This window comes from Sceloporus undulatus, chromosome 6 (genome assembly GCF_019175285.1).
Source record: "Sceloporus undulatus isolate JIND9_A2432 ecotype Alabama chromosome 6, SceUnd_v1.1, whole genome shotgun sequence".
NCBI classification, from domain to species: Eukaryota; Metazoa; Chordata; class Lepidosauria; order Squamata; family Phrynosomatidae; genus Sceloporus; species Sceloporus undulatus.
This window is the reverse complement of record NC_056527.1, coordinates 112,899,371-112,912,383: the sequence shown is the minus strand read 5'-3', so window position 1 is coordinate 112,912,383 and position 13,013 is coordinate 112,899,371. Positions and strand designations below refer to the sequence as shown.

The following is a 13,013-nucleotide window of genomic DNA, read 5'->3' as shown; positions in this document are numbered from 1 at the left end:
GAGATCCTGGAGCTGGCGGGGAACGCCGCCCGGGACAACAAGAAGACCCGCATCATCCCCAGGCATCTGCAGCTGGCCATCCGCAACGACGAGGAGCTCAACAAGCTGCTGGGCAAAGTCACCATCGCCCAGGGAGGGGTGCTGCCCAACATCCAGGCCGTGCTCCTCCCCAAGAAGACCGAGAGCCACAAGGCCAAGGCCAAGTAAACTACGCTTTTAATTCTTCCTGGAACCTCGGAGCAATCCTTCAAACAAGAACCCAAAGGCTCTTTTAAGAGCCACCCACTTCCTCCGGAAAAGAGCTGGCTGCTGCCTTGTTTCCTCCGTGTTTTGTGAAACTAGCCCTGGTTCCTGAAAGGTTTTGTTGTCTCTTTCCCAGAAAGTGTTTCCGAGGCCATGCTTGAGAGCAGTCCTTGGGAGAAGTTAACTTTCGGCTCCCCCTTCCCTTGATTGATCTTGTATTGTCTCAGTGGATTTCCAAGAGGTTGGCTCTACTAGGTTTTGGAAAATGAAGCGGGGAGGTCGTCGTCAGATGGCTGGGAAAGTTTGTGGTTCTGCCTCTAGGCTTAGAATGAAGGCTGCATCCCTCGAACTGCGTTATGTTTTGTCTCCCGTTCTAGTCTGTCTATCCTGGGCTTTTTTCTTGGACTTGCCTAGGCAGTGGCACTATCGATCTAAAGGGGATTCCAACCACTGCAGAAATAATCCAGTTTCACACCGCTTTAACTGCCCTGGCTCAGTGCTGGGGAATCATGGGAACTAGTTTATTGTGGAACCAGGCCTCCCTGACAGAGAGGGCTAAAAGTCTCACAAAACTACCGTTCCCAGAATTCCCTAGCACTGAGCCAGGGCAGTTAAAGCGCTCTCAAAGTGGATAATTTCTGCAGTGTGTTTTGGGCCAGAGTCCCATTTTATCTTGGTCTATTTAAAAAATTCAATAAATAGACATTTAACTGTCGAGTCGGAGTTTTGACAAACTATAATACTACACACTCACTTTAGAGTAACACTGGGACACAGTGAGGCTTGGCCTGCATCTACACTGCAGAATTAATCCAGTTTGACAGCCATGGCACATTGCAATGGTATTCTGGGATCTGTCGTTTGGTGGGACACTAGAGCTCTCTGACACCAAACTACAAGTCCCAGAATTCCATAGCATTGCACCATGGCAGTTAAAGCGGTGCCAAACGGGGTTATTTCTGCAGTGCAGACACATCCGAAGGCTTACTGTGTCCCAACTAGGTTTACTCTAAAAGGTTTTTAGTCAAGACTTTGCTCACTTTAACAAAACTGTATCTGGATCGATAGTTATTGGCGTGCCTAGATCTGCAAGAGAGCCAGTGGTTCCCAAACATGAGGCCTCCAGATATTTTGGACTTCAGCTCCCAGAATTCCTGGCTGTTGGCTTCTGGGAGTTGAAGTCCAAAACACTTAGAGAAGGTTCGAAGTTTTGGGATCGTTGCAATATAGAGACCGAGACAGAATGGGACTGGGACTGGTGAGATACAATGTAATACAAGTGGAGAAGAAAACAGCATTGTGGCACGTCATTGTGCAACAGTGTAGCAATAATACTGGGACATAGGCGCAACAATACTATCGGAGTAAATATTGCAACAGTGTGTCAGTGCTTTATTCCTCAACCCACACAGTTGTGCAATTTCCTATCATGCCTTCAAGTTCTCCGTATTGTTATATGTCGAAAAGGGGAGCCTGTGTCCCCCATCGCTGCCGAAATAGCTCAGTTGGGAGAGCGTTAGACTGAAGATCTAAAGGTCCCTGGTTCGATCCCGGGTTTCGGCAGATGCTTTTCTTTCTTATTTCGATTTTTTTAAAAAGGTAAACATCTTGCTTTTTATTATTATTATTATTATTATTATTATTATTATTATTATTATTATTATTATTATTATTATTTTAAAAAAGCCTGTCTGCCTTTTTGAATACATTTTTGGAAAAGCAAGTTTCCCCCCCAAAAGTTCTCTTTATTATTTAGACCTTATTATATCTTATCAGGTTAATATTCCAGGGACAGAATAGATGGTGGTATATAATAAGAAGGATAAGAATATATTATTATTATTATTATTATTATTATTATTATTATTATTATTAGCCTTTATTCCGATATAAGGACTAACAACATATTCAAAACACTATGCCTTAGGATAATATTCCAGGTTTCTTAGGACAGAATAGCTATAATAATAATAATAATATTAACAACAACAACAACAACAACAACCTGTCTTAGTGTAGGGATTCAAGGCAGCTAACATCAAATTCAAAACAATACACCTTAGAGTAACATTCCAGGTTTTATGGGACAGAATAGCTGCTATTATTATTATTATTATATTATTATTATTATTATTATTATTATCCTGTTTTAGGGACTCGAGGCAGCTAACTAAAAATTTTAAACACCACACATTAGGGTTTCCATGAGTTGGAAATGACTTGTTGAAGGCACATGACAACAAAACTCCAAAACACTACAAAAGCATTAAACTATAGATGCAAACAAGGGAGCAAGCAATATCAAAGCTTAACACATTTTGAAAGTTTTTCCAGGATGATCTTTCCCTAGAAATAAAATAGATCTGTGATGTATTTAGAGGCCTGGGAGAAAGCCAGAAACATTTGAGGAGGAAAGAAGTTTCTGATGTCTTTTTGTTTGTGTTTAATTCTATGAAGCCTTGTTTTTTCTAGAATAAATGAAGGGGAAAAGTAGACTGGGGAATGTTTTATGTTAGGATGATGACAAAAAATGCTTATGGCAAGGAGTTCATATATTTACCTTGTTCATTATTTCTGAAACCTACATACATTCTTTATTACGGTCAAAGACCAGATTTCTGAAACCTAAGTCTGTTGTTGTGTGCCTTCAAGTCATTTCCTCCAGATTTGTTGTTGTGTACCTTCACATTTCTGACTTAAATGACCTAAGGCACACCTATCACCAGGTTTTCTGAGAGTGTGTGACTTACTTAAGGTCACCTGGTGGGTTTCAATGGCCAAGCAAGGATTCGAACCCTGGTCTCTAGAGTCATAATCCAATGCTCAAACCTCTGCCATCTGAGCTCACCATTTCCAGCTATCAAGGCATTTTCTTTGCAAAACTGGTTCAGAGGAAGCTTGCCATTGCCTTCTTCTGAGGCCAAGAGAGTGTATTCACCCAAGGTCCTGCAATGGCTTTTCTTGGCTGAATGAGAATTTGAACCCTGGCCTCCCAGATCATTAGTCCAACACTCAAACCACTGTGCCATATTCGCTCACAAAACTGTGTTACAGGTATAAGTTTGTATAAGACTGTTCAGCAATGCTATTCAAAGCATAGTTTTTTTGTGAGTTTTTCGGGCAATGTGGCCATGTTCTAGAAGAGTTTATTCCTGACGTTTGGCCTGCATCTGTGGCTGGCATCTTCAGAGAACGTTCTCTGAAGACGACAGCCACAGATACTGCTGAAACATCAGGAATAAACTCTTCTAGAACATGGCCACATTGCCCCCCAAAAACCCACAAAAATCTATGGATGCCAGCCATGAAAGCCTTTGACTTCACTACTCAATGCACCATAGATTCATAATGGTGTTCAAACCATCATCCATCATTCCATGGTGAGTTTCCAGGACAAAATCAATTTTAGCTATTTTGTCCAAGTATAGTACTAGTCCCTTTGGCATGTTAGATAGATAACCTGCAAAGCCCTGATGTACGGTATCAGATCACTATAATCACTGCAATTCCCTCTTTTCATCTTCCAGAAAAGTTTCATCTTCTCAGTTCATTTTTTATGGTAATGAATGTTTTATTTTTGCTTCATGCCATGGAGGATTAGAACGCACAAAGTAACTTTCTTTGCTTTACCAATGTTAGTTGTTGTTTTTATAATTTTTTTTTTTCCCTAATAAACCAGCAAAACCAAAGATTCCTTACAGTTCAGGATCTTCTAGCTCCCTTTGCAGCAACAAAAAAAAGTAAATTTGGAAATGCTTTCTGAGTAAAGTGTAGTGTTAATGTACAAGACATAATAATTGATGCCAGATATGTTATCTTGCCAGAGTAACTTTCAATCTGTAAAGGGTGTTAATTTTACCTTTTTTTCTATCTGCCCCCCTCCCAAAATCAATTTTTTTCCACCAGAAAAAAAAGGAGGAAACAGTTATCCACCCTTCAAAATTTCCTTTTCTGTGTGTGTTTCCTGAATTATGTACTTTTGAACATATAGCACCTGTCATTGTAAAGTGGAGAAAGATGATCTATAACAATGGTTTCCAAACAAAAAATGGTCCTCCAGATGTTTTGAACTTCAGCTCCCAAAACTCTTGACTGTTAGCCAAGCTAGCTGGGGCTTTTGGCAGTTGAAGTCCAAAGTTTGAGAATCACTGATCTATAATAACAGGCTTCATAATCTGGTCCCTTGTAATACCAGAGTCTCATCCATTCACAAAACAAGGACAACTGGGTGTAGTATATATAGTAAAATTGTGACATGCGTCAGTTTTGAATGACGGCCTCTTGTGCTGCAGTTACAAATTTGTAACTGCTCCAGATTCAGTTACATTATATATTCATGACCGTAACACTAGGTCCACAATTGTAAATACCATCCAAACCCATCTTAAACTCTAAGGAACTGCTGCACATGACATAGGCCTGTTCTGCTGATGGCTGGGGTGCAGCAGGAATGATGTTGGTTATCCTTTTAACTTTTGTATATTTTTGTCTCATTTTATATAGTTGTGGATGGTTTTAATTGTTTTGAATTTATTGAGTTTAAAAAAATGTTTTAATAAATGTCTCTGGATCCCTCCTAGCAGCAGGTGACGTGGTGAAAATCGGAAACAGGACTCTCTGTTCCAATTTCTTGGCACACCACAAATGGCTGCCAAGAAGGAAAGATCACCTACATCCTAAACATTAATTAGAAAAGAAATGGCATATGTTTAAAAGGGCAGTGAAGCACTACACAAAGACAAGAGCAGAGTCCATGTGTACTGAGGTGTTGTTGTCTTTAAACCCAAAGACAATGAGAAATAGGGTATCAAAGCACATGATTGCCAGCTGGTTAAGAGCTTCCATATTCCTGTGCTATGATTATGAAAAGATACCAAGGCTGAAGCAGTTTTGGTCTCACTCCATTTGCTCTATGGAAATAAGTACAATTTATGCAGCACTGGCATCTCTTCATGAAGTTTGCAAAGCTGCTGGATGCATTGAAAAAGTCTTGACAGTCATTAGGCATTATAAAATTGATAAGCGTAAGTCAACACAGGTGACCTTTGGCTTCATGGTGTTATAGTTAGCAATTATTCCCACCTAATAATTGGAGCTTCGGTACCTCCCATTCATTTCTGGATTGCTCCTCCTAATCCATCCGGAGAATGAAACGTTGGTACCTACCTGGAGAGTCATTCTTCAATAGTTTGTTGTTGTTTGCAACTTGTGGAGACCCTAAGGCAAACCTATTGTGAGGTTTTCTTGTCAAGCTTTCTTCAGAGGAGGTTTGCCATTAGGATAGTAGGAAGAGAGAATGAGAATGTTTGTGAAAGAGACATTAAAACAGCAAAGGTTTAGCTGTTGGGTTGTTAGGACAACTTCATGGAACCTAAGTACCTTAAAGGCACCAGATCCCAACTGATATTGGAAGCTAAGCAGAGTCAGCTCTGGTTAGTACTTGAACTGGAGACCACCATTGAATGACAGGTATTGAAGGCTGTATTTCAGAGGAAGGAACTGGCAAAAACCCCTATGAGTATTCCTTGCTTAAGAAAACCCTATGAAATCTATGGGGTTTCCATAGTTAGACACATGCACATGATGTTGAGTAAGGGAAGGAAGTCAACTGTTGGGCATAACTGAAAAAGAATGTTAGGCTCCTGCCTGTCCAACTGGCACATAGAGAACAGCCTATTCATTTGTGGATTGCATCTCTTCCTACCATCCAAGAAGCACTTTTGATGGTGAGGTACCAAGATTTCATTCAGGAGAGGAGTAAGGTGAGAAGAAAAGGAAGGGAGGGCAATCAGCAACTACTGTCCCAGGTGATTATGCTTAAATTTGGATCAAACTCAAGGATCCATTTAGATGACAATTATAATCCTAGCAACAGGCAGCTCCAAAATTCCCCCTCAAAGCTGCTTCTTTGCCAATGCTGTGGAACAGAATATCCATGAGCCTATCTCTGAATAAAATTCCCATTTAAAGCCGCAATCCTAAGCAGGTGCTATCTAAATTTAAATCAGCAGTAAAGAGCAGTCTCTTCAGCCAGGCCTATCCAGATAGAATTATAGTAGGCCTATTATAGTAGGCCTTTTGTATCTGCTGGGGTTTGGTTCCTCCCATGGACACCAAAATCCATGGATGCTGAAGTCCCATTAAATACCACGGCATAGTAAAATGGTATCACTTACATAAAATGGTAAAAAGGTTTGCTTTTTGGAATTTATATAACTTTTAAATATTCTCAAACCATGGGTGGTTGAATCTGTGGATGTATCTCACGAAACTACACATCCAACAAATTCCATAGTACTGAGTTATGTAGTTCAAGTGGTGTCAAACTGCATTATTTCTGCAGTGCGGATGCACCCTAGGACTTATAGCTACATCGGGTCCAGCTACATCGGGTATAGACACATTTCACCCAATGATGTTCTCACCCAAAGTTGAAGAACACAGAGGCGGGTTATAGACCGCCGATTTGGGGCGGGCTGCACCCGCCCCTTCCCCTGGTGTATCGGGGCCTCAGCTGCTAGAACGGCAGCCGCTGAGGCCCTGATCCGCCGCTTTTCAGGCTGCGGGGAAGCAGCAAAACACCGCTTCCCCACAGCCTGAAAAGGGGTGTCCCTGGGACTTCAAGCCCCAAGTACACCCCGTGGCGGCAGGGAGAAGGAGAAAGGGGCCCTGAAGGCTGCGCCCAGCGAAGCAAAGCGCGCCGCAAACCAGGAAGGAGCTCCGAAACAGAGCTCCTTCCTGGTCCGTGGAAAGGGTGCCCTAGGCTCCCTGGCACGGAGTGAGGACGTCACGTCCATGCCACCCCGTGTAGAGGCAGCACGGCCGTGACGTCCTCATGACGGCGGCCGTCTGGAAATGCCGCCGTCATTTTTTACGTGCAGATCGCATATTAGGGTTAGGGAGGTGCGGAAGCACCGCACCTCCCTAACCCTAGTACGCGCTCCGCGCGTACTATAATGCGGTTTGTAACCCGCCTGTGTCCTCTAGATCAGTGGTTCTCAACCTGTGAGCCATGACCCCTTTGGGGGTCGAATGACCCTTTCACAGGGGTCACCTAAGACCATTGCAAAACGCATATTTCCAATGGTCTTAGGAACCGAGACACCACTAATTTTATGGTTGGGGATCACCACAATATGAGGAATTGCATTAAAGCTTTGATGAGACGGAAAAGCGGTATACAAATAAAATTATTATTATTATTATTATTATTATTATTATTATTAAAGGGATGTGGCATTAGGAAGGTTGAGAAGCACTGCTCTAGATGATAAGTAGTCCTCAGACTGAGAAATGGTGAAAGGATAACAGATGCAGTCAAGATAAAGACCTGCTTTCAACAAAAGCTGGATCTACACCTTTTCCATGTATGTCTAAGGAACTTTTCTTGACTGAAATAAATAGCGTGTTTGTTGCTGTTGCGTGCCTTCACATCATTTCTGACTTATGGCAGCCCTAAAGAGAACCTATCGGGGTTTTCTTGGCAAGGTTTGTTCAGAAGGAGTTTGCTATTGCCATCCAGTGGGTTTCATGGCCGAACAAAAGGCAGCCTATTCCTTTGCAGAGAAGCTGTTCATGCTTGGAAATATCTCCCAAGGTGCTATAGAAATTCTATATCAAGGCAAACCTTATCACCAGGTTTTCAGAGAGAGAGAGAGAGTGACTTGCTCAAGGTCACCCAGTGGGTTTATATGACCCAGCCAGGATTCGAACCCTGGTACCAGAGTCATAGGCCCAACACACACTGCAGAAATAATCCAGTTTGAGACTGCTTTAACTGCTCTGCCTCAGTGCTAGGGAATCCTGGGAACTGTAGTTCATTGCTGCACCAGAGCTCTCTGACAGAGAAGGCTCAATGTCTCACAAAACTACAGTCCCCAGCATTCCCTAGCATTGAGCCAGGGCAGTTAAAACTGGATTATTTCTGCAATAATAATAATAACAATAATAAAACGTTATGTATAAATCTCCAATTAGATTGAGGCGGCTGACAGCATTAAACGAACTTTAAAATACAATGAAACACAATATCCCACAAACCTACTGACCTACAATAAAGCAATACAATTAAATTATTAACATATTAATTATTAATATGTTTTGGACAACAGTCCAACACTCAGATCACTATACCATGCCAGCTCTCATAGTATACCCAAAAAGTTAAAAACTTTGGTTTAAAAGGAAGAACTGGAAACTGTAGGGATACACACACACACACTGTAGGGGTGTGTGTATGCATGTATGTATGTATGTGTATTTGCTTTGTGTCCTAATTAAGGCTGGTCAGGGAAATTATATAGGGGCAAGAGGAAAAGTGGAATTATCAAATAAAATTATTTTTTAAGTTGAAAAAGTGTTAAGGGTGGGTTCTCATGACTGTGTGAGTTCAAATTGGAAGGGAAATTTATTTTAAAATTATATAGAAAAATATAATTATGTTTTATATAGTGCTTATTATTTAAAAGATAAGTCGTCCCTGGGTGGGCTCGAACCACCAACCTTTCGGTTAACAGCCGAACGCGCTAACCGATTGCGCCACAGAGACGCCATGCATCTGGCTCGTTCTATCGGTCAGACATCCATCAGAGCAGCTCGTTTTGCAGAAATTGCCCAACAAAGATGTGTTTTTGTTGCCTCTTTGCAGCCCTTGCAATGTCTCCAGTGTATATTTATGCCCCGGCTTTCCTTCCTTGCTTTGCAGTTTAGTCTCAGGACTCCTGATCATTTTATTTCCACGCCTCTCATAGTTTGTTTTAGACATTATTTTGCAAAATGATGGCTTTGGAAATAAATAAATATGGCATGCCGAAAGATTTCAAGACAATGGGTTTTTTTATGGCATAATCTTTTCCAGCTGCATTTTAAGTGATTGGACCCTGAAGCTGTTTTGCAAGAACAAATAGAAAAATTAAAAAATTGATGGGGGGAATTAAAAAAAAAACAGGGCTCGTCCGGGATTTGAACCCGGGACCTCTCGCACCCGAAGCGAGAATCATACCCCTAGACCAACGAGCCGGCTTCAGAAAGCAGCTTTCCGCCATTCGCTTTTCACAATTGCAAAAGGAAACACAATTGTATGGAAGTCTTTCCTCCTATTCCTTGCAAACTCTGATCTTATGAAGGTATTGATATAATAAGATAGGTTTGGGATTTCTTTTTCCTGCATGGCTGCTGTTGCTTTTAACTGCCTTTCGTCCCTTTGCTCCTCCCAGGCAATGAATGTCTGACTTTCACAAATGGCGCCTTGTTGGAAAAACTCCTTGCATTCTGATCCTTAAAACAGAGAAGGAGGAATAAAGAAATCCAGATTCCAGAAACCGGAATGCAGTCTCTCCCTTTTGCATCAAATTAAGATGATCCAGGACTTAGCACTGAGAAGAAAAGGTTTGAGTAATGTTTGTCATTTTATATCTTGTTGCAATAAGTTATTGAAAGAGGGGTTTTTATTATTATTTCTGAGCCGCCTTGGGTCCCTTTCTGGGAGAAAGGCAGCATAGAAAATAAATGAGTAAATAAATAAAGCAAGCAGGCTTTGAGGATAGGGCCCCATTTGTTGTTGACACTTGGGCATTCCCATCTTTTCCTCCAAACTCAGCCCAAGAACGTAGGGAAGTAACAGTAAGGAAAACAGTGTCTTTGGGAATGTGCAGAGTGCCTTTCCCCCCCATCTGCTAATGCAGCCATTAATCACTGTTGCCCGGATGTTTGCCTGGCAAAAATGACAGTTTATAGACTCACATATATGTATGTACAGGTGTGTGTGTAGATATATGTGTGTGTGTGTGTTGTTGTTGTTGTTGTGTGCCTTCAAGTAATTTCCATCTTATGACAACCCTATCACAGGGTTTTCTTGGCAGGTTTCTTCAGAGGCCGGTTGCCATTGCCATCCTCTAAGGCTGAAAGAGTGTGACTTGCCCAAGGTTACCCAGTGGGTTTATATGGCTGAGCCAGGATTCGTATCCTGGACTCCAGGGTCATAGGCCAAATGCTCAAACCACTACACCACACTGCCTCTCATATGTGTGTGTGTGTGTGTGAGAGAGAGAGAGAGAGAGAGAGTTCTTGTGTGCCTTCAAGTCATTTATACATCTACATGTGTGTGTGTATGTATGTGTGTGTATGAGAGGCTGTATGAAGTAGTGGTTTGAGCATTGGACTATCCCTCTGAAGGATACACACACATACACACATGCCTTTCTGTCTGCATCTGTGTGTGTGTGTGTGTATACACACACAATCTGTTTGTATTTGTGTGTGTGTGTGTGTGTATGTGTGTGTATATATATATATATATATATACACACACATAGATAGGGATACACACACACATAATTTGTGTGTATGTGTATGTGTGTATTTTATATATAAATACACACACAGAGAAGCAGACAGACAGATAGGCATTCACAGAAATCCATAACCAATAGTTACAGCTTCCAAACATTGGATTAACGGGGAAGCAAAAGGTAAAAAGAGGGAATGGTTGTGAGTGAAATAAAACGTGTGTCTCGCCCGCCCCCTGCTGGGAGAAAATGAGAATGTAGGCGTCTTAGGTAACCCAAGAGACCTGACTTGGCAACACATAAGGCTACAGCTGTAAGGACGCAGCCCCTCGGCTCTTCCTCGTTAGTATAGTGGTAAGTATCCCCGCCTGTCACGCGGGAGACCGGGGTTCGATTCCCCGACGGGGAGGCGACATCTTTTTAACTGCAAATGCTCCAGTTCGTGGTATGCTATGTCACATTTATTGTTGTTGGTGTTGTTGTATCCAAATGCCATCCTGACTTTTGCACCTTGGTTTATCCATGGCTTTGCATAACTCCCGAGTTATGACTTTTTTTTATGGTGCAAAACACACTGCAGAAATAAATAGTACTGTAGTGGTAAATACTGGCAGGTGGGCCTTTACTAAGACAATAAAGCCCTACCATACTTTATTTAGAGCTTCAGATCAAGAAAACCCACAGTAACAGGGCCTTGGTGTCCACAACTATTACAACAGTCAAGAGACAGCAGAAGACATGAAACAATAAACAGAATTGTATGTTTTTAATAAATAAATAAATAAATAAATAAAAACACCACCTTAAGCAATTTGCAAAGCATGCTTTTCTGTATATATGAATGGCCAATCAGACCAGGGCAAAATGTTTTAGGCAGTAGCATAGCAGAGCCAGGGCTGGAAAAGAATACAGTTAGCCCTCCACATTGGTGGCTTTGACTTTTGTGGATTTGATTATCTGTGGTTCTGATGAGTATGTTCTCTCTAGGAATCTCTAGGTCCTCCTGCACAACTCTGCCAGAAGTTGACCATAGAGTTGAACTGGAGAACCTAGACAAAACACTTCTCTAGGCATTTGTAGGTCATCTAGCGTGATTCTATGATCAACTTCTGGCAGATGTTGACCATAGAGTTGCACTGGAAATTCCTAGAGAGATCTACTCCAAGGTTAAACAAAAAATGTGTTTTTTTATTTGCCGTTTTTGCACATTCACGGCGATCTTTCACCTCCAGCCCCAGCGAATGTGGAGGGACCACTGTATATGATTCAGCCTAGCATAGGTCCACAGGTGGCATGCTGAGCCATACAAGACTGCAGCCAAAAAGCATAAGTGGTATTTTTTCTTCAAAGTTAACTTATCATTAATTGCCATTTGCCATATCTCTTTGTACCAAGCTTGTATTTGTAGCTCTCCCTGGTCTTTCCACTTTTTTGCTATAATTAATGTCACCGCTGTTAATAGATTTGTAATTAGATCCTATATTGCCTGGATGCAATTAATCGTATCATATATAGAAAATAATGCTATCTTTGGACAAATTCTAAATCACTTTCTATTATTTCTTTTTATCTCTTTAAGACAAGTACTATTTGCCAAAATTTCTTTATGGATCTGCAACCCAGATAGTGGTGTAGTGGTTTTGAATGTTAAGAGTATGAGCCTGCAGACCAGGGTTTGATTCCCAGTTCAGCCATGGGAACCCACTGGGAGACCTTGGACAAGTCACACTTTCTCAGCCTCAGAGCAATGGTAAACTTCCTCTGAGCAAACCTTCCCAAGAAACCTCCCTGGAATCTTGTGGGGCTGAGAGAGTGCGACTTGTCCAAAGTCTGGGACAATTCTGGGAACTGTAGTTTGCTGTGGCACCAGAGCTTGGCTGGAAACTACAGCTCCCAGAATTCCATAGCATGGATCCAGGGCAGTTGAAGTGGTGTCAAACTGGATTATTTCTGCAGTATGGGTGCAGCCAAAGGCTCTGGAGACCAGGCTTTGAATCCCAGCCCAGTGGGTGATCCAAGGCAGGTCACACTCTCTCAGCCTTAGAGGAAGGCCATGGCAAACCTCCTCTGAACAAACCTTGCCAAGAAAACCCTGGAGTTGCCATAAACTGAAGGCACACAACAACAAACAAGGCATAGCTTTTTATTGCACACCTTTGGGGCCTGATTTATTCTTATTCGTTTTTTTAAAAAACCCTTGACCTTATTTTAAATCCATTTTAATATGTAAATACATTCATGTCAAGGGACTATCTTTACCTTTAGCTTAATATGCTTTTTAAAATCTTGTTTAAATGCTCTATTGGCTTCCATTTGGAATTGTCTGAATGGTTCGTTGTATTTTATTGGTTAGTTGACCTAAGATCTCTTGATAAAAAGGTGAGATAATAATATTTAAACAAATAAACGTACTATAGGACAGTTTCTGAAAGGGTGACAATCTGTTACAGGAGAAACAAGAAATGATCCATGGCTGTTTACAGA

The 13,013-nt window shown here is 41.5% G+C and overlaps 4 non-coding genes across 4 annotated transcripts; 2 read left to right on the top strand and 2 right to left on the bottom strand.

Annotated features, from left to right (window-relative positions):
* The first annotated feature begins 1,733 nt into the window (after window positions 1-1,733).
* Window positions 1,734-1,806, top strand: TRNAF-GAA. Its single transcript has one exon. It is a non-coding gene; the product is annotated as a tRNA-Phe (tRNA).
* Window positions 1,807-8,717: 6,911 nt separating this feature from the next.
* TRNAN-GUU lies at window positions 8,718-8,791 on the bottom strand. Its single transcript has one exon. It is a non-coding gene; the product is annotated as a tRNA-Asn (tRNA).
* A 398-nt stretch (window positions 8,792-9,189) lies between these two features.
* TRNAP-CGG lies at window positions 9,190-9,261 on the bottom strand. The gene has a single exon. It is a non-coding gene; the product is annotated as a tRNA-Pro (tRNA).
* A 1,605-nt stretch (window positions 9,262-10,866) lies between these two features.
* TRNAD-GUC lies at window positions 10,867-10,938 on the top strand. The gene has a single exon. It is a non-coding gene; the product is annotated as a tRNA-Asp (tRNA).
* The last annotated feature ends 2,075 nt before the right edge of the window (window positions 10,939-13,013 follow it).